The 27,766-nt window shown below is 39.1% G+C and overlaps 1 long non-coding RNA gene across 1 annotated transcript; it reads right to left on the bottom strand.

Moving 5' to 3' along the window:
* Positions 1-27,578, bottom strand: LOC116442269. Its single transcript, XR_004239467.1, has 2 exons — positions 26,378-27,578; positions 1-763 (listed from the first exon to the last, which is right to left on the bottom strand). It is a non-coding gene; the product is annotated as an uncharacterized LOC116442269 (long non-coding RNA).
* Between the last annotated feature and the right edge of the window lie 188 nt (positions 27,579-27,766).

Raw genomic sequence — 27,766 nt, 5'->3', positions numbered from 1 at the left:
TCAAGGAAGAAAACAACACAAAAGTTTATTTATATATCAAGCTATGTACTTTACCCAGATGCATGTACAATTTCAAAAATCTCTCTTTCTAGTCAGATGGCCTTATTAAAACCATGGAACCCAAAGGCTGGGAAACCTGTTATCTCTATGGTATTGTAATCCACACTTCACAAAGGAAATGCTTTGAAGAAATGCCCTGTCTTGAAAAATTCTGCTACTAATTTTATCAAGTATACTCAGACCAAAAGTTTGCATTTTATATGAAATATACACTTCAGCGTCCAGTTCTGGCTCCCCAGTTCAAGAGAGATACAGTCTTACTGGACTTAGTCCAGTGAAAGGCCAGTAAGACTATTAAGGGACTGGAGCATCTCACCCGTGAGGAAAGGCTTAGAGCGCTGGGACTGTTCAGCATGGAGCAGAGAAAAATCAGGGGGATCCCATCCATGAATGTAAACATCTGATGGGAAGGAGCATGAAGGACAGTGGTACCCAGTGACAGGGCCAAAGGCAGCAGGCACAAATGGAAACCCAAGAGCTTCCCTCTGAACGTCAGGAAACACTCTTGTCACTGTGAGGATGACCAAGAACTGGTATAGGTTGGCTGGAGAAGTTGTGGTCTCCATCCTTGGAGATATTAAAAAACTCTCTGAGCATGGTCATGGGCAGCTGACTCAATGTGTCCCCTGCCTGTGCAGGGGAGCTGGACCTGGGTATCTCCAGAGCTTCCTTCCGACTTCCACCAGTCCATGATTCTGTGATTCTGTAAAGAAAGCCAGGGAAAGTATGTAAGTGCATTTGTTCTTGTTAACTCGTATACTTTTTGTCTGGCTCTGTACATGAGCAGTTTGCTCAGGTAACAGTACTCCTTTTCTTAGTTCCAGAGAACTGGAACCTCTGCTCAGATCACCTCTGGCTCTGGCAACAATGCTGGTTTGATGGTCCCTCAGACAAGACCAATCATCATGGGCAATGATATCAGCTGTATCTGAGCCTTCAGAAAATATAGACATGTTTCTCTGCTGGCTGCCTTTGTGTCACTAGATCAATGTCCAATATTAGAATGAAAATACTGGTATTTCCATTTTACAAAATATTGAAAAAAAAGGAAAAAAAAAAGTGTATTGATTACTCACAGCCTTTTCCCTCAAGATTTCAAACAACTCTTCTAAAGTTGATATTCCACAGAATTGCAGTGGAAAGGGATTGATTCTCTTATTAATTAAAAGTCAGAGTGTTTCCAAGTAGCTTTTCCATGTTCAGATTTTCTTTTACTACTTCTGCTGCAGCTGCTTTCTGTGTCAATCTTCTTTCCTGTCTGAATCTGTCCACAGCCTGTACATTTTATTTAATACAAGTAATTTAATGTCTGTGTCCCATCTGAAAATCTAGCAGTAATGCATTGTTTATTTGTCTTGCTTTAGGCTTCATGGTAGTAGCAAAATTTATAAGCCGTGATTTATCACTGACAATTTTTTTTCCCCATTTTATAGCTATATTAGAAGCTAAAAACTCTGTTGCAAGCAAAAAATCCAAATGGATATTTTATTTTCTCAGTCCTACTGCTGTGGTATCACATATCAAAAGGCTTGGCAAAATTTGCTTGATTGGAGACATGTTATTGAAGGCCAAAAGTCAATGGACACATAATCAGGAATGCATACTGGACATAAATGTTAGAAACAAACCAGAGTCCAAAAGGTAAGAAAGCTTTGAGGCTACCCTTTAAAGCTTTGCCCTCTCTACATAGGAGATACGAGTAGCTGGCTTTCCTTTATGTTTTAACTTTAATACTTGGCCGTCATTCATGAATCAGGAATCACTGTGACGTAGAAGTCTACAGCAGGGAGCATTTCCACACTGTCAATAGTTTGCAGAAATGCTTAGAGAAATACACAGTCTTGATAGCTCTGTTCTGAATGCACACTTCACAACATCACCCAGTTACCCTAAAGCACTTCAAGCAAGGCTTCAACATCTGTCTTGCTTTTTAAACACTAAGCATCTGAAGATCTGAATTGAAATAAACATATTTTATAATTTTTCTCTCTTGAGTTATATAGCAGAATCACATCTCAGATACCATGTTGATACTGTCTAGCCATCAACAGTTGTAAAATGAATATCCTTATGCCTCCCAGAATCTGAGTATCAGCATTAACTGTTTCATAGAAGCACTGAGATTCTCACAACAGTCTTGAACATCGCAGCAAAACTGAGACACACCTATGTTTAGGACATGGAGCAGCACGTATAAGGAACTATTAAATACTGGATATATCTTATGCTTAGTTTAACTTATATAAAAAATCCAATGCAGTTGAGAGATGCAAGGGGGTAATCAGCCTTGTTCTCTGAAGGCTACTCTAATCCCAGCCTGATACAAATGTAAGAAGACCAGAATGTTTTCTCTTGTCAGTAATTCATGCAATCATAGAAATTCATGTGATTTGTGAAAATAAACAGTTTTAAATTACAACATTGACATTTATTTTGCAGATATCATCACTGCTGATGAATTGAAATGCCTTTTCCTAGTGAAACCCATCAACAAGGTAACCATCTTGTAACCAAGGAAAAAATTCCTTTCATACATCTAGAGATGTGCCTTGGATATGACTTCATGAAGCCTAACTTCAGCATTGATACACCTACCCACTATGCTTGAGTAGGTAGTTCAACTAGATTCTTAGCACAGTTTTCAAAAAGTAACATCTCAGATATGAAATTGCAGATGTTGCACAAGGTATTAATTCTGAGAATGAAGTGTGGAAAATGAAGATATATTCTAGAGGTCTCATGCTGTTACTTCATTGTTTTCTATGTCAAGCATACAGTTGCATTTTGTATCTTAGGTTCATAGTGGAGAAGGATAAAAAGCATCTTTGGTGCTGGGATACTGAGAACAGGCAGGTAGCTTGTTCTATCTCACCTGCCTGAGACACAGGCACAATAGATCAGAATGTAAAATGTAATCCAGTTTGGATTATTTTTGATAGAAGTAAGGAAGGATCTGTAACAGATTTTTCTTCTTTGATCCGTGAACCATAATTCTAGAGTCGCCTCTCTCTGCTTTCTTCCCACTCTACACTGCTCTGGTGTAGCCATACCTCAAGTACTGTAAGTTTTGGTTCTTCAATATAAGGAAAACATAAAACTATTTGAGTGTTTCCAGAGGAGGGCAACAAAGATGGTGAAATATCTTGAAGACAAACTTATGAGGAATGACTGAGGTACTTTGGCTGATTCAGCCTGGAGAAGAGAAGGTTGAGGGGCGACCTGATTGCAGTCACTAACTTTCTCAAGGTGGAAAAGTGGAGCTGAGGAGTGTTGAGCTCCTATCTCGGGTGACCAGAGACAGGACAAGAGGAAATGGAATTAAGTTTCATCAGGGCAAGTTCAGGCTTGCCATTAGGTTCTTCACTGAAAGGATGGTTGGTTTCTGGAACAGGTTCCCCAGGGAAGTCGTCACAGCACCACTCTTGTCAGAGTTCAGTGAGTGTCTGGACAACGCTCTTAGTCATAGGGTTTGGTTTTAGGTAAGAAGCAAGGAGTTAGACTTGATGATCCTTATGGGTCCCTTCTAATTAGAGATATTCTGTGATTCTAGATCTTTCTAGATCTGTACTGCAAGCGTTACAGCCTTTCTGCAACACTGGGGACTGATTTGGGAAAAACAACATGATGATACTTCTTAATCTCTGTTTAATCTTCATAAAATTAACTGATGGTGTTTCAGGCTGCAGTGCAATGAATGCAATCTGACCACTGTGTTTCATTTACATTGGAGGGATGTTCCCCTGAGCTTAAGGTCTCCTTGGGTCAGTAGACATTGTCCTAAGACAGGGCCAGAGGAGTGAATAAAGCTCCAGTCAAGCTTCTGGAAGTTCAGGGCTCTGTCAGTTTCTCCGGTCAGTGAATAAACTGCCGTTTCTCTTCCATCTCTTTTAGTATTCAATGAACTTCACACTGATAGTTATTAACTTCTGGATAAATGTCAGATGTTTTCATGGATGACTTTATTCACAAGTGACTGTAGAAACTGTCATGACAAAATAATATTATCAATTTTCCAGTCCTAGCTGATGAATTTGATTAATTCTTCAGCATGAAAGTTTATTGAGCACTGATTCAGAACTGAAGGTAAAGAATACCAGAATTTGTCTGTCCTTTAATGTCAACTCCTGTCTGTAAATCAGCTCCTTGTAAAACTGTGTGGATATTTATTTCTTTTGGTTTGGCTGTTTTCAACTCTTTTTTTTGTAGTGCTAGATAATCTATGTTAAATTTATCCTGGATAGAAAATAAATTTCCCTGGGTTGGTAGGGATAATACGAAGCATTACTTCAAATTGACCTTCAGTTTGTGATGGATGCGGTTCGTGGTTGAACGTTTTATTTACCATCTTTCATGATACTTCCCAGACAGAGCTAGGTTTGCTGGCTTGTTAGTAAGTGGGACTAGAAAAGAGATTGTTTTTGGTGAATGCAAGTAATTCAGAGCTTTTAGTCTTTTAGAACATTTGGAATCTGGATCATCCCTCTTGCAGTATTATTTGCCTACTTTTTTCTTCTTAATGTTTTGTTACACAAATGCTAACAACTTTAATGATAATGGACCTCAGCAAGAATACTCTGCTTTTCTGATGCAGTGGAGGACCTGTTCATCTTCTTCACTGAAGCATTTCACATTTGTGCATTGTCAGGTAGCATATTACATTTAATCAGCACTTTGCAAGATCCTTGTCCTTTCAAGTACTTTTTTCTTATGACAGATGATGCTTTCTGCCTCATTTGTTATAGATCCACTTGGAATTTCTTGGTGAATTTCTAAAAGTTGTTTTTCTTTTCAGTGTCATTGCTGTTTCACATCTTTGACATAAAACCATCCAACAGCTTCTACTATAAACATTCTATAACATTTCCAGTGTTACTGGATCTATAGCTTCTCACACATAGTCACAAACAATCTTCATTCTTTAGCCTGACAAATTCAGTATTTTTACTTTAAGCCTGAAATAAAAAATGAAGATATTGTAAAGCAGACCAAGAAAAAAAGTAAAGAAACCGACCAACACCATGTGAATGAGAGCAGTGGTAGCAGATATGCAAATGAAAATGGTACTCTGGGATACAATTTTCATTTTAGAGAATGTATTTTTAAAACTACTTAAGTAGAAAGGTAATTGCATAAAATATATAGTAGATATACAGATAAACTGGTATCATACAAATTCTGCTATTTCTAATGGTACCATTTATTTCCTCATCTTTTGGACTAAATTACTTAGTTGACCTTTATAACAGACGAAAGTCAAAAGAGAGAATGCATTGTGAAGCAGCAAAGAATAGGCATATCAGCTGAAATTTCAAAACCTGTGTACAATATATCATAATGAGTCATCAATTCTACACCAAGAATGGGAAGAAGTACACAGTTGTTTTTCCATTAGTTCCCATCTAAAAAATAATTTTAAAATCCAACATATAAAAATTTACAGGTGTATCAGGAACACAGACAAAGAGTTTATACAGATAGTTACTTCTCTTCATTTCCATTTTATAGTACTTCAGTTCTGATGCATCTTTGTAACTTAGAAGGCCAAAATTACGTAGAAAACAAAGCCTGATGACATAGTCAAATCAAACTTGTAATCAGGAAATAAACATACAAAACCAAATCCCTTGAATCAGAGGATCTTGATGGCCAAAAAAGACAAAGCCTTGACCTCATCACGTGGTATTTGGAGTAATTCTTTAGGCAGAATAAGCCTAAATGTAATCCAGCATACAATAATTTGATCAGGTTTCTTCATCCCCAATAAATACCGCTCTCCACCAAAATTTCAGTTTTAAACAACTCCCCAGAATTTGGGAACTTGTCAATAAGGCATTGGTCCCGTCCTCAGGATTTACTTCATGCTTGACTATGTACCAGTAGCCAGAATTACATACAAGTTGATTCTAAAATGAATTTGTGTGAAAGAGCTTTGTGGAGGCCAGAAATGGTGACAGGCCCAAGTTAGGGAAGCCTGGCTAGTTACAAAGCAGCAGTTTCCCCTTTTCTGCAGAAAAGCTGTGATTGTATTTGCCAATTCTGGACAATTTACTCTTCTGTCATTGAACTTGTAACAGAGACGAGATAATTACCAGAAGAGTTCAGAGGAAATGATTTTCAGGCTTTAACTTCACATTTATCCTGAGGCTGGTATTTAATGGAAAGAAATAGGGGAGACTGTAATTAATGCAAGGTGGTAGGAAGCCTGATCTCATTTTAATGAAAGATACAATTGGAAAAAGTAAGGGATGCAAGAAAAAATGGGAAGACCCTCTCAGACAAACAACAGCTAGAATGTGACTTCTTTAGCCTTAAAGCAAGTCTGAAAGTAGGACAAATCCATACACAACTTACTGCTTTGTCTAGACGTATTGGGAGGGTATCACGACTGAGGGAGAAATGGTTATCTAAACAAAGGAAATACTGGTGCAAGAACAAGGCATATAAACCATATACTTGGACTGAAAATGAAAAAGGTATATTCTTAGCCACTAGAGGGGTGAGATTATGGAATTGCCTTCCAGTAGAAATAATATGATAAACTGCTGTACATTTATTGTGATAACTAGATAGGTAGATTCTGCTTGATCTCATTAGCAGCATTGCTCAGCCTTCCATCAAACTGCAACAAAACAAGACTTGGCAACAGGCTTCCCCCTAAAAAATCCCTACTTTGATTTGCCTAAACAGGGCTGGTTGAAAAACTAAATTTTCTACCAAGTCAATATGTCATGTATTGGATTGTTTTTATTGCAAAACCAGAACAGTCAGAAATAATGAAGGTCTCAGTAACATTGAATTTATTTATGGTTTCTGATGGACATGTGCAAGCAATTGTCAAAGAACTCTCTTGATCTAAACTCCTAAGAACACCAGAATGAAAAAAATATTATAAATGTTCTGCTGTTTGTAACTGGAGTGTAAGCTGAAGCTGTGACTCTTGAATTTTCAATCCAGCACAAAAGAGAGCTGCAGAAAGAAGATATAGATTGAAATATAGAAAATATTAGAATTTAGTAGTTCTGTAGCTCTTACTGTATTTATCCACTTACAAACAAGAAATACTAAGAGTGAACAATTTTCCAAAATACATCATTTTACCTTTTTATGTTGGGGAGAAAGTAGAGAGGAGTTCACCTCTCTAAGGCTGGTTACTACCCTTAATATAAAGATATCTCAATCATACCTTCTACAGGAGCTTATGTAAGAGCACAATTGCAGTACACTCTCTATATTATTTTTATGCCTGTGGGGAGACAAACTGTGATGCTGGAACAATAAATGTCACTAACTGTCCAGAACACTCACATTCCTACTGGCCTCTTAACTATAAATTGCAGCAACATCCTAACTGGGCTTCACTGCATTGTGAAGCTGAAAATTTCTGCTGAAAATTTTCCCAAACAGAAACCTCAGAAATAGGCAATAGCTGCATGAACTAACAAGGCAAGGAAAATCTTTCCCTTTTCCAAGCTTTTACTCCTGTTCATTTTCCTTTCACTGCAGTTAGTATGAAATTTCAAGGTGTGCTACTTCCTCCTGAATGTGGGAAAGGGGTTCCTCTGCCTGGGCAGGGCAGCAGGCCATGCTCTCTTAGTCTGCAACAGCGAGTACTTGCAAAACTGAGTATCTAGGAAGCGGGTTATAGTGTAATAGTGTAATAAAGAGATTTTTAAATTCTCCATCCTGTGTGATGGGAGGAGGTTAAAAACTGATATATTGATATCAATAGACTCATAAATTCATTTAGGCTGGAAAAGATGATCAAATTCAGTCATTAACCTAGCACTGTCAAGTCCACCAAGAAAACATGTCCCTTAGTATTCTTTAAATACTTCCAGAGATCACTTCCCTGGGCAGCCTGTTCCAATTCTTGACAACCATTTTGGTGAAGACATTTTTCCTAATATCCGGTCTAAACCTCTCCTGGTGCCACATGAGGCCATTCTTTTTTATCCCATCACTTGTGACCTGGGAAAAGAGAACAACACTCACCTCACTACCACGTCCTTTCAGGTAGTTGTACAGAGACATTAGGTCCTCCTTGAGCCTCCTCTGCGCTAAACAACCCCTGCTCCCTCAGCTGCTCTTTATAATGCTTGTTCTCTAGACCCCTCACCATCTCTCCTGCTCTTCTGTGGACATCATGTAATACAGGAGAGATGGTACTACAAGAGAAAGGTGACTTGCATGGTACATGTCCTGCTGGAACATTCAAGTCTGTACTGTTTAATAAAGTTACCTCTAGGTAACCTACCTGTTCAATGTCTTCTGTGCAATGCATTAACAACTAAGGCAATGTCCTTCCTTGCTCCAATGTTTCAAACAGCCATCTGCCCTGATTTTGATCTACTAAATTGTATCTGCAAACAGTTTATTTGCAATTCTAGTAAAAACCTTGTTATATTTTTCTCTTCACGCTGATTTTGTGAGAAGGCTTTTTATTATCCTTCTAATGCTTCTCATTGAATCGAAGCTCAAAAATCTTCTTTATTTTATTTCATTATGAGGCACAATGTGCTCTGCAGCATTCCAGTTAAAATGATTATAATAAGAAGGGTTAGTACTAAAGGAACTATGTTGCAAGTGTTGTGTGACATTAAAGGTAAATCACACATGGTAAAAGATCACTGAAACATTGGATCACAATGATGTTAAATGGCCCAGGACAACTTCTTCCAGTGAGTATTTATGCATTATAGCATAAAATCCAAATAATCTCATCATATCCTCATTGATCTGTCAAGCTTGTAGCCAGGACTAGGGACTCTTGCTCCTATGTTCTTGCATGGGATGCTGTGAACAAGACACTGATATGAAAAGTATAGAGAGCACAAGGATGATGCTAGTTTGATAGGGATGCTGACAAAAGTAGGAATTTTGAGAATGATCATACATATATTGAGTAAGAGTCAACAAAAATGAGTCCTTTGGGGAAAGGGTAAACATGGATGGGCTGTTTGGAAGGGGAATAGCATAGAAAAGGAAGAGAACTTGGAGTCAGGGCTATCTGAGTAGAGAGATCTAGGCTCAGTCTGGTAGAACATTTATTATGCTTCCTGTGGAGATGTGATGTCAGTTTTTTCACTTGCATGATGTATGCTGGCTTGTGGAAAGCTTGCTTTTGATGAGAAGTTTGATAAGCTTTGGAAGATTACTTGAAAGCTCAGGAGTGTAGTGAGCGTGACAGAGGCAGAAGATATTCTGGATGAGTTGTCTTCCAGAATAGGTTGTACATATTTAATGATTTGATTACACAGAGTGCAGCATAGAAAAACCTCAAGTCTAGTGCATACTTCAATTTAAAACCCAATATACATTGAAATTTGCTTAGCAAAATGTTTGGTCTATTTGGAAGTGTCGGTTGCGGGGGGGTCTGTTGTAGCAAGTCATGACAATATTCAGGTCTGATTTATTTGCTTAGAAGAGTACCCATTTTTGGTGAGTGTCATCTTTAGAATGATGAAGGAGGTCTTGTGTGTGCTCTTTGCAGATCAAATACACTGGAGTATCTGTAAATCATTACCTTTGTGGAGCAAGTTTTCTTGAGGTAAGTATGCTGATCTTTGGTTATCCTATTTAATAATGCATAGCAGCAACACAGATCACTGCGTTCTTGCTCACAACAAACACCTAAACAAGTATACTCCAGACTTTCATTTAGTGCACAAAATGGCATCCCTGAAATTGCTTGGATTAAACAACACACCCACTGTGTACTAAAAAGAATTCACACATGCCATTGATTCAGGACATAAAAATACAGCTACCACTGGGAGAAACTTTTCCACAGGCCAGCTACTTCATCTTTGACAATTCAGTCCTGATACTCAGAGGAAACTTATAAAATACTTTCAAAAGACAAATCTGGGAACTAAAACTCATAATTCTACCAGATGCTTAAAGTCATAGACACAACATAGACCCAAAGAAATATTGTTTTATTTATGCAATAAATAAAATTTCTTCCTTCTCTTCTGATCCTGATGTAATTTCTCAATGTTTTTCATGATTTAGGTGGTATTTCTTGCTCTTTTCCTAGACTGGGATCTAATGATCCTATCACCTATTCTCATGCAAGCTGCATGCTCTGCTCCACTTGTGCTTATTAGACAATGGAAGCTCTTGCTTCCCATCTGGAGGAAAGGCTCAGGCTTTTTACAAGCTCTGTCAGCTGGTCTAATAAAAGGTATTATTTCTTTAGTGCAAACTAGTCTCATTCACATGTTTGGACAATTGTGGCTGTAGCAGCTTACTTTTTTATTGCCTATTATTAAATCTTGACAATCTTCATATACACTAAATATCCCCATGACCCAATTCATTATCCTGATAATTAGATTGCGAATGAATACATAACAACATTCTCATCCTCAGAATACTATAATATTTTCATGTTTTTATTTTTTCCTGGTTTGTTCCTTGCTCTGGAAACACCTTTCAATTTCTTATCATGAAATAGCTGTAACAAGAATTCAAGCTAGCAAAGCCCATGAGCCTGGTCATGGCAGTGTCTTCCAGAAGCTCCGAGCTTTGCTGATGTCTGATTTAGTGCTGTGCCTTTTAAACTTGCTTAGAAACCAAATCTTTGAAATTTTTTGTACCAAAAAATACAGTACTCTGCCAGCAAGCCTGCCAGCTTATCATTGACATGAACATACCTAAGAGTAGTTAGAGTCTTCTTTTTTCACTCTAAACATGCAAAAATAGGTTAGCATTTTTCCTTCCTTGATTGTTGCTCTGAATCCCAGACCACTTAATTTATCATTAGTTCCTATTTTCCTGAAATCTCTGTACGGGGAGAGGCCAAAATAATAAAGTCTTCACTGGTTCAGAAATCTTTGGACAGAGAGATCATTGCAAAATTCTTACAAGGACCTTTTAGTACAAGCACCTCTGCAAAGACCCGCACTGAAGGACAGATTGCCTAGGACAGAACTGCTCAGAGATTTAATGGTTTTTACAGTGGCTGCCAGCTTAATGAAAAGATGCTGATTGATAAACGTCTGCCAAGAAAAGCTTGTGAGATAGAAACACAGCTCTGTGAACCTCCAAAAACATTAAGCCAGCAAATGCAAAGTGTGTCTGTATTTCATAGTCAGGGGGCATTTTTCAAAGGGAATATTGGATGGAATATTAGTGCTTTGCATCACTGGTGCTGTCAGCCAAGATGATTAGCACTTTGATCTGTATGCAATTATGACTACACATCTAATCAAGGGGATTTTTGTGCAGTAAGTGTGTTGAAAGTTGATTCTTTCTGTATGCGTATAGAATGGAAGGTCCTTTTACTAAATCTCTCATATATTAGGGCTTTACCTAATGATGGTAGCTGTTACATAACTCACTCTGAAGTGTGAAATACAAAGAATGTTATGCCAAGACACAGCATAAGGGTAACACAACCTTTCTTGTCATAACTCAGGAGAGATGCTGGAGCTGGGAAGTCAGCCTGATGTGTGAGCACAAGAAAGAAAAGGTAATGGGAAATAGTAGTGGGCAACTCTATTCTGAGAGGTGCAGAGGAGCCATTTACTGACCTGGCGTGCCCCCTAGAGAGGAGTGCTGCTTACCAGGGGCTCGTGTCAGGGTTGTCACTGAGAGTGAGGTCTCATACCGTCCACTGATTATTATGTGCTGCTGTTTCATGTGGGCACCAGAGATACTGCCAGGAGCACTCTGACAAGTATCAAGAATTACAGAGTCCTGAGAGCAGCAGTAAGGGAGTCTGGAACACAGGTAGGTTTTACATCAACCCTCCCAGTCAAAGGGAAGTGTGTTTGAGAGGACCAGTCCAATCTGGCAGATCAAGAAATGGTTACAGGACTGGTGCCACAGCCAGGGTCTCAGCTGCTTAGTCTTTGAGACTCATTTTGAGAAACCTGTTCTATATGGGGCTGATGGGGTCCATCTCTCAGAGAGGGCAAAGTGTTTTTTTTAGTCACAGACTTGCCAAGCTGGTCAAGAGGGCTTAAAACTAAAGTTACCAAGGGAGCAGAACCTCAGTCCATCCCAAACCCAACAGTTTGATGGTTTGATGCCAGGGCCAGCAATAGATGCCTAGAGCCTGGAGAGAGATCACAGGTCAGCAGGAGAGCACCTGAAGAGTAGCACAGGAATTCACAGAATCACAAAATATTTGGAGTTGTAAGACATATGTAAGGCTGGAGTCCAACTCCTAAGTGAATTGCCTGTAGGGGGATCAAACCCAGGCCCTTGGAATTACTAGCACTGTGCTCTAACCAAGTGAGATAATCTCAGGGTCATTCCAACCACTGCAGCCACTAATTCAGCTTCACTGGGGTCCTCTGTGCAAGCACACACAGCGTGGGGAATAAACAACAGGAGTTACAGACATGTACATGCCTGCAGGGCTGTGATCCTACCGGCTTCAGGGAGATGTGGTGCCATGGCTGCTATGACTGGAGTGCTAAAATAGAAGGATACAGGCTCTTTAGGAAGGACAGAAGGGGAGACGAAGAGGGGGTGTTTCCCTTTATGTCATTGACAAGCTGGAATGTGTGGAGCTTCACCTGGGGATGGGTGAGGAGCTGACGGAGAGCTGTTGGCCAGGATTAAAGGGAGGGCAGGGACAGGTGACATCATAGTGGGGTTCTGCTACAGGCTGCCTGACCAGAAAAACTGAGTGTATGAGGCCCTCTATGGGCAGACAGGAGCCCTGTCCTCGTGTTCTCAGGTCCTGATCCTCATGGGGAACTTCAACCACCCCATCTGTGTTGGAGGGACAACACAGAAAGGCATAAACAGGACTTTTGAGTCTTTGAGTACTTTTGACTTGTACCTTTTTGTCTGGAAATAGATTAGTCATGAGCAGCCTTACTCCCCAAGTCAGAAGCCACTTAAAGATCCTTCTTGCTGCTTGCCAAAGGGTTTCGATTATTGCCTGCCAGAAGAGATAATTCTCTAGTGAGATGGCATTTAGTGTCACCACTCCCCCAAACAGCCCTTTCACTGGGATGGAAAGCACATGCCTCCGTTCCTGAGAACTCTGTAATTCTAATTCAGAAACACACTTGATGACAGTTGTCAGCTCATCCCATGTAAAGGCTGACTGTTGCCCTCCATTTGTGAGTTCACTCAGTGATAATGATTGTTAGGAAAAAAGTAAGCTAATTCTCTCTACCAAGATAACTAAAAATTAAATAATAATAATGGAATTAAATTTATTTTACTAAATATTTAACTACAATTAACCGCCCCAAGAAATTGCAATGGGAAGATGTTTCATTAAATGTTGTTTCTGTCCCGATACCAGCTCTCTTCAGTTGTTAGCTTAGTATCTTTCTATGGTGGTGTTTTTGAACTTTTTAAAGCAAGGACAGTGAATGCTAGCGAGATTCCTCTGCTTTCTAAGCACTTTCCCACAGAGAATGCATCTTAAAGAACTGGTCAGAGGTTCTCTCAGCTTGTCAGAGTAGGGGAAGTAATCTTAGCAGATTCTCTCCAATGCTACTTTCTGGATATGAACCTTCTGTAAAGAATAAGTTCTGTTGTAAGTGCATTAAAAATTTAGGTAGGTCAAAGGCTCTGGAAACATAGCCAATGCAACACTGGGACTGGGCTATGAGGAAGTGTTCTCTGAAGGCAGAATTTTTCTATTATACAAAATTATACTGGAGATAGTGCATCTTCAACACCCTGAGATGCCTTTCTCTTCCAATTGCTGAAACTTGAATGAAACAATCTTTTCAGCACTGGACTTTTCTTTCTCTATCTAGGATGAAGACATAATGACCAACAAGCAGAGAGTGATGAAATGAAACCTGACACATAATATTCTGCAAGAGAACAAGGTGTTTAAGGGTGCAATATCTACTGAATTTGTATTATTTGAGTGATCCACCAGCAATAACTCTTAGTATTTGTAAGACTGGTCCTCCTCTGGAGATCTCCAAGGAGAATGAGCCAGAATACTGTTACTTGGTTTTAGCAGTGAGAATAATTACTCTTGGAAAGGTGAAGTGCAGTTGTATAATATCACAGATAACGGAAGAGCCTGGTCTGCTGATTCACATGTGCTTTTATGGAAAACTGTCAGCAGGCAGCCCGAGAAAAACTTCTGTGGCACATATAAGGTCTAAGAAAATTAATATAAAGCTCAAGAACAAAGGATATAACAGAAAGCTTTTCCTTAGCAACCTGGTCAAGTGAAGCTGTCCTGATTTAAGCTGATGATGCCCAGCTCACATCTATGCTTTTTATAGTCTCCTTCCATGCTAAAACTATATTTTGAAGTCTGTGCTGGAAGTATGTTAAGAGACCATGCTTTCTCTTGTTTAAAATTTATATCTTAACTTAACCTGTACTAGTTAATCCATGCAGGCATAAAGTGTGTAAAACTAGCAAGGTAAGGCAATGTACTGGGTTCCTGTATTTCATATCTATTTCATGAATATTTGATATAGAAAAGACTGCTTGAATGTGTAGTCCGCATCTGCGCCTCAGGTGGAATGATGTGTATTACATTCTTATCAGTGTTTTGTCCAGTCTAGCTTCTGTACTGTGAGAAGGCAAGCATTGTAGCTAGCTAGGGTACACTTAGAGCCCTGATGAGAGTGACTGTGGATGCTCCTGGCTGCGGAGGTGGAAGAAACAAGAAAGCCCCTGTACGCTGGTTTTATCCACCTTCTCCAACTTACTGTGCTTGCCTGGGATTATGGACTCAACCACGAAACTAAAAGAATCTCAGCTCGTAATCCTTATCGCTTTGCCCATTTATGCAAAGACAGATCAAAGCAAAGTTGCTAATATTCAGATTTCTTCTGAGTCCTATGCCACTGGAAAAAAGAAAAGATACCTGAGACTAAAAAGGTGACTAATCTAACCTCGGTGGTTAATGACTAATGACTTAGCACTTGTCTGACTGGGAAACAGCTATAAACTTCTCTATAAGTATTTCTCCATATGAATGGAATTTGGTAAAATTGACAAAGATGTCCAAAGAGGCTTTGTTTTGTTTTGTTTTTGTTTGTATTTCTGTTGAAATGAAAGAAACCAAGAAAATTCTTTTCTAAAAGAGTTAAAGATATAAAATACAAACACCTATTGACAGAAGATGTACCATTCCTGTGTTTCTGACAAGGGAATGTCATTGCCACTGGCCTGGCTGTGAAATAGACGGAGGGCAAAACTACCATAGCCTCTGACAAAACTTTCAGGTGGTTCCCTTCCTTTTTAAGCACCTAGATGAAATAGTGCAGAAGTGTGCAATATCCAGCAACATTGAAAGCATTTCTACAATGGCTGCTACTGCCTAACCACTTCCAAAAGTGTATTCATAAATTTAGAAGGATTCGTGGAAAGGAGAAAAAACTAAATTTTAGCTTTGAAAACATGGAAAAATGCACAAATGAGCTCTGACTGCTGATGAGATTACATCAATCACATAAAAATACACAGCTATCTCTGAGAAAAAGCATTATAAATGTAAGGAAGGTATAGCAATAATTCTCATGGATTCAGCAGAAGGTGAATATTTTGAAAACATTACCCGAAATCCTGGATGCCTTCCTCTTGTGGCTGAAGTAGCTTCAGCTGAGGGTAGCAAATACATGACAGAAACAAACCTCCATCATTAATTTCAGGTCCCATTTATGTTAATCTATATGAGTAATTATAGTTTAATGAACCTGAATTGTAGTTATCTAGGTTTGAATTGTGTTAATATACCTTTTCATATGACATATTGTCTATAAATTACATTCAGAGTGTACCTGTATTTTACAAAGAAATACTGTTAATGATCACTTCACCTTGATAGTTTTATAAATCCCCTTGGTATCGTGGTTCCCAGTTTGTTTTATAGGCTTGAGATTTATCCTTGGGCCTTGTGGAAATAGATGAAGTATAGGCTCTCCAGTCTGAAGAAGCCTTTATGAATTTTCTGTGTCTAGCAGTATGGATAGGTATATAGTTATGATCATTAGATCTATTGAATCTGAGCTCACATGTAACAGACACATTTAGATTGTCCTTGATTTAATTATGTACAAACTAGGACACAGGATTCAGAAAAAAATGACGAGTTCAATCTAAAACTAAAGTTTGTTATTCATTAAAATGGTGTACTGACACTGTCCTGTAATAACAATATTCCTTGACAGAAGAAATTACTGATGACTTCATTTCATCTATCAGGAGAAAAAAAATCACTGTTTTCCATAATCTCAGTTTCACAAAAATTTTCTTGAATAAATGTCAGCACCAGTTTGAGGTGACATTTCCTCTCTCATTCAGACACTTCCCATCGTTTCTCAGTGCTGTTGTAAACCCTGAGAAACAGTGCTGCCAATCCATTTGAAAAAAATAGATACCTACACAACTAGACAGGCACAATTGCCAGCTGTGATGCTGTTTCATATCATATATCTATCACCCTTGAGAAAGAAAATTAAATATTCTTGGCTCAACCTCACTAGTTGTATTATTGGGAGGTGAAAACCAAGATTTAGTCGTGGGCTTTTGTTTTGGTTTATTTTTAAGAAGCTGCACAGAAGCTGTCTAACCCACAATTGATGGTAACCCTCCATCAACTGGAGTTACAATTTGCCCAAGAAATAAAACACCAAAATAATACAGCAAAGTTGATGGAGACCCTCCATTAAGCTCCTAATATACAAGAAATTATTATTTAAGTAGCTCTCACAGAATTGGGACCTAAAACAATTCACCTGAAGAAATTATCAAAGTGAGGAATTTGTGTAAAAAACATGGCTAGTGTCTAAGAGTCCTGGGAGATTTAAAGTTTGTGCAAAGCTGTCAGCAAGAAGGTATTGAGGCAATAAGGAAAAAAAAAAAGGCAAAAAAAGAAGAAAAAAACCCAAACAACCCCCATGTAAATCTTCAGATTTCAAGTTAGGGTAAGTCTGCAGCCTTTTACTCAATGATATGATTAGAAATTTTCTTAAAATTTTGAAGGAACATTCTCCTCTGTCTCCATTGTAAACACACGACTTTAAAAGCAAGTTGGTATTTCAGGAAGGTGAAATAGGACATATAAATTAAACTACTGTTAGATTTTGTCCCTGGTTCGGGGCTGTGCTTAGCATATCTATAAAATGGCTGGCCTTAAACTGAAGCACACCATTCTGAAGGACAGCAGCTCTGTGTTGACATTTTATGGAGAAGGCAGGTGAAAAACATCAATTGACAAGGCTAAAGTATGGGCTGTCGATGTATTTTCCAGCCAGTTTTGAGGGAATTTCTGTCTAAGTTAGCATCTATCATATAAAAGTCAGCAAATTTTATGATTCTACACTTGTGTGAAAGTCTGAGTCAACTAACAACACCTACAAGTGGCTGGGGTAGGCAGGCATTTTCAACAGATGTTCTCAGAAGGATGCTCATAAAGTAGGTGCCAAATGGGCTTTGATTCTGGACACTCCTGAATGCTGAGGAAGAGTAGATTGTCATTTTATAACACACCTATAGTAAAAAAAAACCACTGAACATCTGCACTATTCTGGAAAGCCAGAAAACATATTATTGATAATTAATTGCAAATCTGCTTCTATTTTGAGGAGGTGATGGAATGCAGCAGCCTCATTAGCTTCCTGCCTGTGCAGCCATCAAGGAAATCAGAGCTCCTTGTGTCACTTCTGTCCCACCTACTGACAGGAGGTGATATGTGTGAAATAGTTCTCAAAATTATGGCTTCAAAGGACAGGTTTCAACAAGACCAAGCAGTGAATGTGTAAAGGAAACAGGCTCCTCCCTTGGCCTAGGCTGTGTGATATGAGTGACAATCCTGTCATTCCCTGTTAAACGCCTGAAAAATCTGACTCCAGTTTTGTGAAGTTTGCCTTGTAGTTTTGTCTGTGACCTTCCTACTTCTTAGGGCCAGACAGCAGAAGCAATTAATACTTTCCCCCCCCTTTTTTGTTAAGAGGCTGCGAACCCTTTACCAAGAAAAGTCAAAGAAATTTTGGTGTTTTACTTGAAAGAATTTGTAAAGTTCTAGAAACTGCTTTTATTGTTGCCCTTATTACTTCAAGGCATGTGATTTGATTATTATCTGAGAGTAACCAGGAGACTATAGCACATCCTTTTAGATTGCTTCAGCACTTACATTTTCATGCCTTTTTTCGTACTGGTCTGACACAGGTATGTCAGGGGCTAATTTCCAGTAACAGCCTCTAAATATTGTAGACCAGGGCATCTGCTCGGTAACTTAGGCAAACATTAACAGAAAAATTGAACCTAAATATTCCAGGATCACTTGAAATTCTCTACCTAGTTTATCAAGAAGTACAAAGGAGGAAGAAAATATATTAAAATTAAAAATGCAGGTCTTTTTTTTTTATGTTCCTGCTATTTGATGGTACATTATACATATTTCTCAGTAATAGAGGGTGATGCTCAATGAGCACCTTTGTGAAGAGGCCAAATTCTCTCTTAAGAAGTTGCAAACAATTTTGAATAGGGCATTGCAATGGAATGGTCTTCATGTATGCAAACTCTGCCCTTTTTGCTTTCTGTGATCACTTGGAGAACCAGAAGTTTTCATACATCATGGATTTGTGATTTTATATTGATTTTCTTGTTGCTTTTCATATCTTTTGTGTGTTTTTGTTTTTGTTTTTCCTGTGAACACTTCCTCTTTTCCTGTATTTCTACATCATTCCCTATAACAGTAATTTTTCTCAAAGCATTCAATAAACTAATGATTGTGCAATTCTCTGCTCATTATTTTCCCACTGCTTTTAATCAGCAAATTCATGTTGTATGAAACTACAATAAATTATATGTATTATACAAATCTGCCTGTGTGAAAAATACTTACAGACCTCAGTATTGACACAAGATGAAGAATACTTTAACATTATGCTGTAAATAATTTGTATTTGCACAGTGTATTAGTCCTGCATGGGTTGTGCTTGCAAAAACAACAAAGTACAGTGTGTCTTTAAATTCTGATTTTCTAAAAGCAAAGCAACTCAAATAGTCAAAGAACTTTTAAGAGTAACAATTGCATCCAGTTCTGAGGCCCCCAACATAGGAAAGATGTGGAGCTACTGTACTGAGTACAGAGGAGGGCCACAATGATGATCAGAGGGCTGGAGCACCTCTTCTATGGAGATAGACTGAGAGAGCTGAGGCTGTTCAGCATGGGGAAGAGAAGGTGCCAGGGAGAGCTTATGGAAATCTTCCAGTACTCAAAGGGGTTTTACAAGAAAGAGTGAGAGGGACTGTTTACAAGGGCATGTAGTTATAGGTTAAGGCTATCACTATGTGTCCTTCAAACTGAACTGGCTTGAAACTGAAGGACAGCAGGTGTGGATTAGATGTCAGAAATTCTTTTCTGTGAGGGTGGCAAGGCACTGGAACAGGTTTCCCAGAGAAGTTCTGGATGCCCCATCCCTGAAAGTGTTCAAGGCCAGGTCGGATGGGGCTCTGAGCAACTTGGTCCAGTGCAAGGTATCCCTGCCACAGCAGAGGAATTGGAACGAGATGATCTTTAAAGTCCTTTACAACTCAAGCCATGCTATGAGTCTATGATTCTGTGATTCTATGATTCTATGATTCCATGATTCCATGAAATGTGGTCTTGGAAACAATTATAGGTGTTCTTAGCTCTGCATAAAGTTAGAGTTTGATATTGTCATTGGCTTTACAGCCTTACTCAGAAGAAGCTGAGGAGTATGATACTTCTTTAGCACCCACTCTACTTTCCTATGGAAACATTGTGGGAATCATTCTGGGGTGCTCCAAAATGCAGGGCCACTACTGTACTTTATGGCAGCCTCAGCAATCTTTTTTTCTACTCTTTGTTTGGGCCCTGAGAGCATCAAGAGGCTCTGCAGTGTCTCTGCCCTTCCTGGAGCTCTGGCTGTGGGCACTCAAACCAGCTCTGAGATGATGTGGCCAGGCTATGTGAGCTGTGGTCCCTCCACTTGGGAGCCGTGCTGGAGTTGGAGCCCGTGCCTTCAGCTGAACTGAGGATAAACCAAGGATTGTGCCTGGCCATGAACCTTGCTGATGCTTCATTTTTTGGCTTGGCAGCAGCTGAGCAGGAGCAGGGCTGCAGAGGGCTGGCTCTCCAGGGGTGGTCCGACCCACCGAGCACTCCCAGCATTTGGCCCCTCAGGTACTTATGATGGTACTGCCTCTTTTGTTCAGTTAAAAGCAAATATATTTACAAGATCTTTACCCCCCTGGAATATATCTCTTCTATTTTAAAATACGGTAAATAAAAATATCTTTGATACAGGACTGTGGAGATCAAGCTTATAAGGTGAAGCAATTTCCCCATTATAACAGGAGAATGAAAATAAGCAATATGTAAACTCCTCAAGGACAACATATAATAATATTGAATACTAAAGAGAACACTCAAGGCTACTGCTTGATAGATGGCAAAGCTGAATGAGCTCATATTAACTCTTATCTCTTAAGCAAATTTAGTGCAATGATTGGCAAAGTCCATTGTGTTGCTGGGAAAGACAGCAGATGAAATTATCTTGGATTTGTATATTAAACAGCACAATTTTTCAAAACAATAGCTCCCTGTTCTGGTAACTGAGAGGATGTATTTGCTTAGCAATTATGACTTAACCAAACAGTGAACAGTAGATTCTAAAATAAATGCACATATACAGTAAGCTGACAAACAGAAAATGGCCCGGGAACAGAAATTGTAAGGACTGTGCTCCATTCAGTCAGAGTCTCACGATTGAAATGCTAGATAAGAACTTGCCACACCTGCTTTCAAGTAACCTATTGGGCATTAAGTTTGTGGGTTCACAGGCAGTACAAGGTAGGCACAGGAGGAAGAATTCAGTCCACAAATCATTTGGAGTCCACCTTTTCCAAGAGCACTCCTGAGCCATACTTAGATATTGCAGAGGATATAGTATGAGCTACTGTTTACTCAAATACTGAATTTCATTTGGATTCATTTGGTTTAGGAATTGCTGCCTTCTGAACATATTTTTATAGAGAAAATAAAATCATTCATGTTCAGATCACCCAAATGTAGAGAGATAAGAAAAGAGATTGATGCTTGTCTCACTAGACTCCACTGAAAACTCACTTTTGCATATTTTACTTCTTATTTTGAATAGTTGGTAAGTACAATGGTGCTTAAGAGGTATTCAAAGATATGCACTGACTTGAGGGCTCTGTTCGGACAACATCTCTTTTCATTAAGATATATTTAATGAACTTTTCACTATATTTCACTGTTCAGACTACTTGATCAAATACTTTAGTGCATACAATTTCTGTCAGCTGTTTACAAAATAAGACCCTAGCTTCCTGGGAAAATATTGCAGAATGTGAATCCTACTTACATTTTCTTTCACATGTTTTGTAAATTAATACAGAAATCAGATAATAAAGAGATTCGGGCAGAGGCTTAACACAAGCCCTTCAGCTATCTGGATGATGGCTGCTGCAGAAGAACTGATAGAGGGTAGAAGAGAGCAGTTGTTGAAAGCGTGCTTTGTTTCCTTCCTAGGCTACTTGGTTTTATTATGGCATTCTTTTTTTTTAGTCAAAAGGACACAGCTTTAATATTTTTCATTAAATATCTATGGATTTTTTTTTGCCACTCCCTGCAAGAAGGGGAGTCTTTCCCTTTTGCTAATGAGAAGACATTACATTCTGTGTAATTTGATTTATATAAGAATCTCTGTGAGGTTGTAGCATTTTAGGGGGCTATGACACAAAGACCTATTCATTGTATGTCACACATAAAAAAGTGATTGCATACATATTCATTACTTTGTATTTTTTACTTAAGAGGAAAAATTCCATCTGTCCCCCTTGCTGCAGTTTAGTTTCTGTGGTTTATATCCTCTATTTTAAGTGAATATTGAAAGCAACATGCCAACAGTATAACACTGCATAGATTGAAATGAAACTATGCTGCATAAACTAAACAAATGTAAAAGAGAGTGTTTAGAAATAGAAAAGCATTGCTGTTCTCTCCTCCCTCAAGCAATTCATGCTGACATGGTAACATCAGCTGAATCCAAGTGAAAGATTTTATGCAGGCTCCTTGGAGCACACTGTTTTTCAATTTTTGAAATGTTCAAAGGTCTGACATGGCTGTCCCCTGAGTTTCCTGATAGCTATGTTCCTGCAGAGACAATGAGGATTTTACACAAAGTTTAATACAGAGTTCAGAGAACTGCTGTGTGGCTGTGCTATAATTAGAGGAAGGGTTCACTTAAAATTAATACATGCAACAGAAGCCCTGAAGCACCAGACAGTTTGAAGGCCTCCTAAGAATGAACTTTCACTCAGCATAAAGGTAGCACTGGTAATCCCCACAGCGCCAAAACAATCACAGACAAAATGCACTTTATGTTATTGAAAAAGTACTAAAAAAATCCAGCTATTCCATATATCTTCCTTGGCTGCCTCAGGATAAGAACCAGAGTCAAAAAAAAAAAGCCAAAAGCAACAAACCACACGTCAGTCCATTTAGTTGTATTTGGGTGAAGATTGGTACCAAAGGCCAAAATTACTTTCCTTACATCTCTGCTTTGCACCTGGAATAATTTAATAGGCCTCTGACCTTTTATTAATTTAACTTTAAAATTCAATTCCCTGATCAAAGGCATCACCCACTTCCTTTGCTTGATCAGATCATCTGTAACATTTACCCTCCGTGCTGTCTTTGACAAAATAACCAGTTATAGAAGCAAGGACCAGTACATGGTATGGCTAAGATGCTCCCTTGTCAATGTTCTTCCCGTCCCCCTCTTAGTCAAGGAATCTTGATGCCTTCCTTTCACCATGGTATAGCATTAAGAGGGAAAGTAGAAAGTGTCCTTCCTTAATTTAAATAACTTGTAGCACAATACTAAGAAAGTCTTTCTAGAAAGATGTAGGTTACAGGACAGCAGATCTGATTCTCCCACTTTCATGACAAATGTTTAGTAGGCTCTTTTCTGAAAGGGAGAGCAATTTTCACCCAAGCCTTGCCCTCAAAAGAAAGCAGTTGCCATAATCATGTTTTTGAAGCAGGACAATCCCTTTGCTGTGTCTTAGAAATGCTCTGAGAAGACCGACATCTCCTTCTGATAGATGCTTGTGGGACACCAAGTCAATCTAAGCACTGAACTACTTAGCTATGCTAAGATTGTCTTAACCTGGTCACATAAAGAAGGGAGAACTCTATGCACCAGAGAGACTTGGAGTTAAAAAAATGAAACAAAACGTGTTTATTGATTGAAGACTAAGCAGCTGCCCTTTGAGTGGAGGAAGAAGAAAGGAATTCAAATTGCAGTTTTGAATCTGGTGCTTACCTTTGACATAAAAGCACATGTCCTGTTTCTGGATTTTATTCAAAACCTCTGTCCACATGAAACAATTTCAGGGGTGAAAACCCTGCAACCACAATTACATACGAAGAAACCAGGCTCCATCCCCAGCACTGATCCAAATCCAGCAAAAGCTCTTCTGCCTTTTATTCCTCTGACATAAACTAAGAAAACAAACAATCAGAAGTTCACAGAAGCTGTGGGAACAGTCAGTTTGGTGGGATGAGCTTTTCACACCCTCAGTCAATACAGCTGTCTGGGCTGGCACAGCCTCCCTTTCTGCTCTCGATAGGCAAGATAATGTGAGCAATGGCTCAGGACACAAAGCAGCGAGAACTGAACGGGCACAAGAAACAGTAGTGAAGATTTTATAAAAATACGAAAGGAAAATAAGATGAAGGGAAGAACCGGCCATAGTGGGGAGTACTTCTGGTCATGCTTAAGTGCCAACATACAGTGTTGTCCTGTGCACTAAGAGCCAAATGGAAAAGGAGGAAGTCACATTGTCATTCTGCCTCCAGGCAAACAGGATTTAGGAAATCAGTGAAATTCAGATGCAAGAAAAATCCATTTCATGGTGTCCGCTACATGCATCAGAGATTAGGAAGGGAAGAAAGAAAGATAGAAATCCAGACTGACACTTTGAAAATTTATTTGGGCCATGCAGGCCGTGTGAGGAGAGCTAAATGTTATCTTTAGCTAGAATGGCTATGCAAGCTTAGCCTGAGCAGTAATTTCCAAACAGTGATCCATTGGCTGTCCAACCATCACAGACAGACACCTGCACATACACACACACTTGACAGTGAACATGAAAATAATTCAAAACAGGGAGTTGAAAACTGCCAGATCATCCTAAATCCTAAAGCTGTTCAAGAAGAAGCTGTTCAAGTGCAAACTGTGAATTTCTGTGATTGGAACAATGATCATGGCCAGCAATCCTGACATCCGCATTCTCTCATGCTACAGTGGGAAAAGAAGATACTGCATTTGAGCAGTGTGACTGGGATAAATGAGAAGTGACATGCTCTAGAGAATGTATGCATGTATAGACAAGGTCATCAGAGCACTCCTGCTTATCCTTCCTCAGCGCCTTGCCCCCAACAAAATTGTCTGACCCCATATTCAAAAATGGTGAAAGGAATGTGCCTATATACAGCAGCACTAATTTAACTTTGAAGCAGAGTACAATGGTATTTTGAATGCTATTGTAAGACTAAAAAAAGCATAAAATAACTCAGGAGCCAGCTTAAAATGTCTGGTGAATTCAAACTTTTACGCTCCTTTATGCTTTTATATATCACTAATTCCTGGGTTTAAAAAGGTGCTCCCCACATATATGTTGTAATATTGTCATATTAGATTATTATACTCTTACAATTACGCATTATATTGTAATTACAAATTATTATATTACGAGTAAGCTATACATGTACCCTTAGCATCTAGGACAGGCTGGATATGCTACTCACACAAATTCATTTGCCTTTCCCTGCATTTGTTCTGCATTTGACTGTATACAAGGCAAGATTTTTTTATAAAGTAAAAACCAACAGTAGAAAATGAATAAACAAACAAAAAGACTATGTTCTATACTTTAGGTGCAAAAGTAAGACCATTTTCATTAATTCCTGCATATTAAAATTTTCTTTTCTTTTCCATTTCTCTTTCCTTTCTCCTCTCCTCTTGCAAACATTTGGCTGATGTTGGTAAACTTCAAGGAAAAGCCCAAGTGTCATACTATTATATTTTAATATATTTCAAGACTCACCTCCTATAACACACAAATATTACGTTCATACCATGATATTTGCATTTGCAATACCCTTAAATGCCAAAGCTTCATTAAACATGATTCTGCAAATGTTGCCCAGCTTTTCCCAAAGCCAAGAACAAGTCTAGGCATATACTTAAAACTAACAAAACTAATGAGGTTATACATAGAAGAGTTAACCTTCATTGATGTAAAAGAGCATAGAAGGATTCAAAATGCTATCTGAATATTAACAAATTTATTAGTAGTCTCTGGAGAGAACTCAGATTTCTTGCAAAGATAAGGGTCACTCTCAGAAACAAAGGTTCTGAGAAAAAAATCTGCAATATTGAGGATGAGCTTGGGAAATGCTGAACCTGGGGTGTCTGACTCGGTCATACCATTTGCTGTCTCCATCTAATCACATTTCAGAAGGTCAAGGTCCCTTGTACAGCACCTGAAACAGAAAGTATTTGTGGCCACACCTGGCCATGAAATTCCCTGGTCAACACACTTTCAAAGGGATTGTGACTCTCCTTAGTTTGAGTTCAACCTCTTACATCTCAGTGAAAAGTGATTCTCCGGTTTGAGAAATGAAGACTTCCTTACTCAGAAAGGTTCTCTAGACCATCCAAATGTAACCTCTGCAGTCAGGATCTGAACAGAGGGCACCACTAGCCACTATCCTCACTGCTTGAATTCACAAAACTTAGTTTTAAGTTAAGTGACAAATAGCTTTGCTCTCAACCCAATCTGTGTCAATAGCTTAACAATTAGAAGAGCCTCCAAGGAAAAACAAGAATGTATTTGGAAACCAAATGCTCAGAAGACACTAGAGGCTAGGGATCTTTCTTCATACATGATTGTTGAAATTACAGCACACTTAAGTAACAGCTGGTATCACTTTTTCCACCTGTGCTTTGTATTAGAATGGAAAGCTCTCTCCACCAGCAAACAAAATACACTCTCAGTCTTCATCTGTTGCTGCTGCTGGCTGACAGAGAACATCCTGCAGCCACACTGCTGAACACTCTCACCATCAACAACAGGGACACATCCAGACTTCCATTTGGAAGTTATCTGTTGATGATGTTGGTGCTCAAACTATACCCAGAAGTGACATAACAGCTAAGGCACAGACTCAGACTGGCAGGGAATCTGAGACGTTTATTCAAAGAAACGAGCTGGTTTTATACACCTCTTCAAGACCCAGTATTTCCTTATATGGTATTTTTCTCTAAGTGGCCTATCTCACATTGCCATGTCAGTAACACACCTCTCAGTGGTCCTGTATGGGAGGGAGCACTCGCTGTTCACCCGTCCGGCAGCTTCTGGCAGGCTCCTATCCGCAGGGCTCTGCTGTATGGCATCTCCTCCCTCCAAGGTCAGGTGGAGACAAGCTTCTCTGTGCTGCCATGGTGTTCTGCAGGTGTGTCTCACAGCCCCCAGCTGAATTCCATTCTACCTCTCCCCACACGGAAACTGTTGAAACATGAAAGGTGCATTAGCATTGGCTAAAACTGTGCCAGGTCCGTCCTATGACATCAACAGCATAGGTTAGCAGCAGAAGCACCTAGAAATATTCCCTAAAATAATTTATTTTACTTACACAGCAAAGCCTTCAAGGGTAATTTGGAAATGAGAGATTTCAGTATTTCTCCACTGTCTGTGGAGAGGGTGCAGGAAAACAAGGCTTCGTGAGGTGCCTATTGTAAAGAATTATGGATCCAGGCTTGGCTGCCTACTTTGGGACAGGAGGCAGCAGATCAGGATATTACTGTGCATGTGGGGCTTCTTGAGATGAAACACCAAAGGCATTTTGATGGTCCAGACTGAAGATTTTTTTACTTCTGTCTATACTTAGAGTGGCCCAAGTCACACCACACACTCAGATTCAGTTCATGACTGTGCTTTGTCAGATTCAGAAACTACCTTCTACCAGTGATTGAATTTGGCAGATGTCTTCTGAAACTCTGTCACATGCCGAACACGCCAACCCTGCTGGCAGGTGCTGTTTTCCCTCCAGGACAGGTTTTGCAGCCTATGCAGAGCTTTGTGCCAAAGCAGACAGCCTGCAGTCCTGTGACTGCAGCAGAGATGTGCCTCAGGGGAGCCACAGGTAAGATGCTTTCCACCCCAGTCTTATCCATTTATTTTACTAGACAAATGGATTAACTAACTCTGAAGTACTAAAGGTCTCCTTGGGTAGCAAATTGCCCTTAGCTTCACTGGTTTCTATGAGAACTGACATTGCTCAGAAACTCCCCAGTTTTGCTCAGCACCTTGCAGCACTGTGTCCTAAAGGATTATCATGGGTGTGAACTGAATACAAACAAAGCAAGACCCATGACATTATGAAAATTCTATCAGAGATATGTCTTTTAAAGGTGTGACAGAAACAAATTCAATCCATTACAAAATGTGAGACAAAATTAGACACCTTGTCTTGACATTCACTTCTGTCAGAAAGATCAAACATGGGAAGAATAAATCTGTAGCTCATATTAACTAAGCTATGAGCATTTTGTTAATTAAAGAGACATATATGACCTTCCTCAGAGCCACATTGTCTGGTCTTGAACACCTCCAGGGATGGAGAATCCACAAACTCTTTGGGCAAATTATTCCAGTGCCTCACTACCCTTATATTACAGATTTTATTCCT

The sequence above is a fragment of the Corvus moneduloides genome, chromosome 3, assembly GCF_009650955.1.
Source record: "Corvus moneduloides isolate bCorMon1 chromosome 3, bCorMon1.pri, whole genome shotgun sequence".
In the NCBI taxonomy this organism is placed as follows: Eukaryota; Metazoa; Chordata; class Aves; order Passeriformes; family Corvidae; genus Corvus; species Corvus moneduloides.
Note: the sequence above shows the minus strand (reverse complement) of the source record. Positions and strands in the feature narration are given on the sequence as shown.